General features: G+C 39.2%; 1 pseudogene; it reads right to left on the bottom strand.

The window, feature by feature from the left end:
• Nucleotides 1–1,785: 1,785 nt before the first annotated feature.
• Nucleotides 1,786–2,785, bottom strand: LOC105519381 (annotated as a pseudogene).
• Between the last annotated feature and the right edge of the window lie 2,649 nt (nt 2,786–5,434).

Below are 5,434 nucleotides of genomic sequence, written 5' to 3'. Positions count from 1 at the left end.
AGACTGGAGATTTATAAGCTATAAACAGATACATTTACATGGCTAGGGTTGCTGAGATGACTTGGCACTGATGGGTATTATGCAGTGTGGAGAATCATGTGTTGAAAAAATTCATTTTACTTTTAGTTATGTATTCGTTGTTTTGCTACTTAGGAGAAAGACAAAGGGACATAGCAAATCCAAAGGATTTTTCAGAGGAGAAGGATACTATAAACCTGATGAGACAGCTGTGTAGTGGTCCAGTTACGAGAAAGGCAGAGGTCAGATGCAGGTACCAAGGTCAGGCAACAGAGTCCAAAAGGTACACTTCTATCACTATGAGAGAAAAAGAGTATTCAATTTGAGATTGGAGAATCTCAATGGTCCAAGGAAATTATCAGTTGCCTTGTATAGGTACAGTGATATAAATCCATAGGAATATTATTTTGTGAAGTAAGGAGCATATTTATTGTCAAATTACTCTTGGTTTTGCCACAGGCTTACCAAAAGACTAAAGGCTAGAGTGAAATGGGAAGACAGAAAACAACAGAAGGAAAAAGGAAAACCAAAATGCATGAGGACAAGGCAGAGCTTTATTTATGAAAGTTATACTTGGGAAAATTTGAGAAAGTAAAGGAGTTGAGCATTTTCCTGAACTGAAAACAGACCATTTGGTATTACTTATAAAGTAAACAGCACTTTCTAGATGAAGACAAACTACTGAAAGAATGAACAACGAAGCAGTCATTTCACCATCAAAAGAGTCAATATTTGCTTTTTTCATAACCAGAAATAGCTGGGTTTGTTTTTTAATTTTAATGGTATAAATTTTAATGACAAAGATTATTTAGTCTTTAGTGAAAAATTGGAAATTCCTACAGCAAAGTTTGCTCTTAGAAATGGACTCCAGTTTTAGAATGAAAAGTGCCCTAACTTAACACTTATTTGTTTGTCAAGGTTGATGAGACTATCTAGACATTGTGACGTGGAAAAGGAACATGCTCACAGAGAAGGCTGGCATCTTCACTGGGAAAGGAAACTTAGAGGCAGTTGCTAGGCTTGACCCCGTGGTAAGAGTTCTTGTCCTTGACACCTGCTCTCAGAGGTCAAAAAGCTTTTAGCCTTCGTGAGGCCATTTGGGAAGTCTGAAACTTCCAAATTCATTATTAATATTGAATTGTGAGATTTCATATAAAAATCCACATTTCTGATTTCTTTTAAAAAATCGGATAACATTCCAGCATAGCAACTATCAATAGGAACTGAATAGAAGCTGCTCATTTGGGACAGAGCCAGGTCATGATTGTCCCTTCCCCAATCCCACTATTTTTGCCAGACATGGAGATCGAGTTGCCATCTATCAAAATGATTGCACAGCTGTTTGCATTATTATAGAATTAATAAAATATTGAAGTATTTATTTTTTTCCCAATGTTCAGTTTTCTTTAATGATCCTCATTTCCCTGAAGCACAGGTTCAGGTAGCTGGGTGATGGCAGGAGATGTTCACTTAAAGATCTTGCCTTGATTGAAAGCTTTGCCCACATGCTGGAAGGCTCTATCCCAGGAAAAGTACTCTTGAACCTGCATCTGGTCTCATCACTGCCAGGATCCAGTTTCTGCTATGTGTATGACTCGTAGTCCACCTGCCAATCTGGACTCAGGGGAAAGGCAAGCTCCTGGCCTCTTAAGACCCAGATTCCACAAATGGAGTTACTGTTGTTGGTTCCAAAGAGGATGACACTGGCAAAGGTGTTCTTCCTCAGCTTGTCTAGTCACTGGAACATTTCAGTGACGAGGTTGCAACTCATGAAGGTCTGGGTGAGTTCTTCAGGGAGGTGACACTCAGAGTACCATAGGGACAAGCCATCCTTAACAGAGTGCTTCCAAAAATATGGCAGTGACACAGTGTGTCCTCACTGGAGCACTTGGGTGTAAATTCACCCGACACAAAGGTACCCTTGGACAGCTGAGCAAAGCGGTCCTTGGCCTTGGGCTCAGCAGCAGGTGCCTGCTCACATTCATCCATCTCCTCTTCAGGAGCAGAAGAAGCCATATTTTTTCCTCTTTCTGCTCAGCCCGAGGCATCTTCTTCTCTTTTAATGAACCTTTCCCTTTCCATGGGTGTCATTTTTAGTCAGGCTTTCTACAGAACTTTTAGCATCAGACCATCTTCTCACACAGTTTCACTTCTTCCAAAACGGTCTGGAACTGGGTCTGGTTAATGCAGGTGAGGAGCCAACAGTTGATATTGAGAAAGGCTTGGTGGAAAGAAGTCTCCAGCACCTGCTTAGAGAGCCACAGCAAGGTGCAGACAACTGTGATGTCAGCCAGTTACTCATTCACCCACCAGAAAAGTCCTCATCTTCAAGTGAGCATCCAGCAGCCCCAGAATTCACTTCATGTCCTCTGTTGCATTCTTAGTGGCCTATTTTTTGTGGTGCATGATGCCCAAGTTAGAGAACAAGCAAGTACTGGCTAAGGGCACTATGTTGTTATCAGCAAAGCCTACCCACCGCACCACCTGAGCTTCTGCTTCTGGAGTACTTTCCTGCAGCTCCTCATTGCTCACACAGTAGGTAATGACATTACTCTTAAACACACAGACTCCATTGTCACCATTAAATGCTGGAATCTTGCCAGCAAGAAATTTGCAGAGAAATTTAGGGTTGTGGTTGGTTTGGCCAAAGTGGAAGTGCGAATGGTGCAAAGAGCATGCAGACCTGAGCCCTGCTGTACTAAGCAGTGATGAGGATTTTGAAGGCCCTCCAGTTTTCAGGATATGTGTACAGGATCTCAGCCATCATGGTGATTCTTCAGAGAAAGAGAAGGGAAGAAAAACAAATCAAGAATGTGTTTGGCTGCCGGTAGCAGAAAAGCTGACCAACATGACTTAAACATGAAGGGTTTATTTTTCTCATATTACCAAACCTATGCAATTACTGGTAATTGGTTTAGCTACACAACTGCACCTAAGAGTCCAGACTCTTGCTATCATTTCTGCTAAGCATCCTTCACATGCTGGCTTTTGTCTTTGTGGCTATCTCCTCACAAGTACAAAATGGCATTTGCATCTCCAGATAATTTGTCCACTTCAAAACAGGAAGAAGGGGGAATGATCAAGGGCCAAACCAATTGTATGTACCTTCTACAGAGAAATGTAAAATTCCCAAGTCAGCAGAGTGTCCTGCCTACATCTTATTGGTCAGAGCTGGGTTACATGGCTAGAAACAAAGGAAACTGAGAAATAAAAAAACGTGAGTAAAAATTTTGGCATAGACATGGTTCTAGGCACATTGCCACCATAAAAGGCTCAGAATTTCACTGAAAATAAAAGAAAGAAAATAGGACTGTCTCTTGAGGTAGGAAATATTTTATTTAAGTCTCAGTGGTGATCTGTACCCAAGGATGAAATTATAGATACAAAAACTAAGGGATCTTAAACCCAAAGTCTAAAAGGGGATAAGTGAGTAAAACAGGCAAGTGACTTGTGTACATCTATATCCTATGCATAATTATTTCTAAGATACCCTTCACGAGAAATATGACTTTTCCAATTGTTCTTGAATCATATGGCATCTAGGTCCATTTTTATCACCCTTGTGTATTTTGGATATCCGTCTCCATTCAGATGATGGTTTGCAAATATTTTCTCCCATTCTACAGGTTGTCTCGTCACTCCATTTACTGTTTCCTTTGCTATGCAGAAGCTTTCTAATTTAATATAGTTCAATTTGTCTATTTTTGTTTTCATTGTCTGTGCTTGTGGAGTCTTAGCTGTCAAGTGTTTGCCTAGGCCAGTTTCCCTTTGTTTTCTTCTAGTAAGTTTATAGTTTGGGGTCTTATATTTAAGTGTTTAATCCATTCTGAGTCAAATTTTTGTACATGGTGAGAGATAGGAGTCCAGTTTCATTCTTCTGCATATGGTTATCTAGTTTTCCTAGCACCATTTATTGAAGAGATTGTACTTTCCCCAGTGTATGTTGTTAATGGCTTTGTCAAAGATCAGTTGGCTGTGAATATGTGGATTTATTTCTGGGTTGTCTATTCATTCCGTTGGTCTATGTGCCTATTTTTACACCAACACTAAGCTGTTTGGGTTACTCTACCCTTGTAATATATTTTGAAGTCAGATAGTGTGGTGCCTTTAGCTTTGTTCTTTTTGCTCAGGGTTGCTTTGACTATTCAGGCTCTTTTGTGAATAGTTCCACAAGAATTTTAGGACTACTTTTCCTATTTCTGAGAAAAATGGCCTGGGTATTTTGATAGGGATTGTATGGAATCTGCAGATTGCTTTGGGTAGTAGAAAAAATTTTTAATGTGTAGATTTTATTGAAAATATTTATATTTATATTCAAAAATAGTTTTGGATTCTAAACACTTAGATTTTACCTAATTAAAATCAGAAGTGTTGATTTTATTGTTAGAAGCAGCTTTGGTTATCTTAACAGACAATTTCTACATAAACAATTACTTGATTATACAAAATATCAAATGTAAATAGTAGTAGACCACGAAAATAATAGACATAAATAATTATTTAACCAGTAGCAATCATTTGGGCCACCTTTTAAAGGTATTTTTGGATACATGAAAAATAGAAAGATATTGTAATAAGATATTGCAGCACACAAAGCCATTTGATCCTAACTCGTCACTGTTACCATGCTTTTGTTTTTCAGTAGTGGTGGACCCTCATTATTGCCCATCAATCATTCGGTTTATTATATAAACCATAATGCAGGACCATGTGTTCTGCAGGTAGGACAGGTCTTAGAATGCCAACATCTGTGATGGGTTGTAAGGCACAAGACTTAATTGTTTATTTCATTCACTACTTTAGACTTTTCTCTTTTTTTAAGTTCTAAGATGGACCAAGTTTTCCTGTTGTTTTTTCTCTTCAGGAGGAATAGACAAGCATTTAAGTCATCAAGTACTGCAACTGGCTGCTTGGAAAAGAAATCAACCAAGGAAAGGCAACAAGGAAAGCCATAGTGACACTGTGCTCCTGAGGCTGAAAGTTCTTAGAATCACCAAGGCAGCACCTTCCCTTTGCAGGCCATGTTCTCTAGCACGTTGCCTCAGTGCCCTTGCCAATAGCAGACATTGCTGCTCCCAACCCAGCATTTGCAGCATCAGTCTTAGCTGATTGGGCCATGCTCTTGTCTGTGGTTGTGGTTTGTTAATTTTCACTGCTGTATATTGTTCCATTATGCAAACCTGCCACAATTCATCCATAGTACTGTTAATGGATTTTCCTTTTCTTTCTTTCTTTTTCTTTCTTTCTTTCTTTCTTTCTTTCTTTCTTTCTTTCTTTCTTTCTTCCTTCCTTCCTTCCTTCCTTCCTTCCTTCCTTCCTTCCTTTCTTTCTTTCTTTCTTTCTTTCTTTCTTTCTTTCTTTCTTCCTTCCTTCCTTCCTTCCTTCCTTCCTTCCTTCCTTCCTTCCTTCCTTCCTT

The sequence above is a fragment of the Colobus angolensis genome, unplaced genomic scaffold, assembly GCF_000951035.1.
Source record: "Colobus angolensis palliatus isolate OR3802 unplaced genomic scaffold, Cang.pa_1.0 Scaffold347, whole genome shotgun sequence".
Lineage (NCBI taxonomy): Eukaryota > Metazoa > Chordata > Mammalia > Primates > Cercopithecidae > Colobus > Colobus angolensis.
This window is presented reverse-complemented; position numbering and strand designations above follow the sequence as displayed.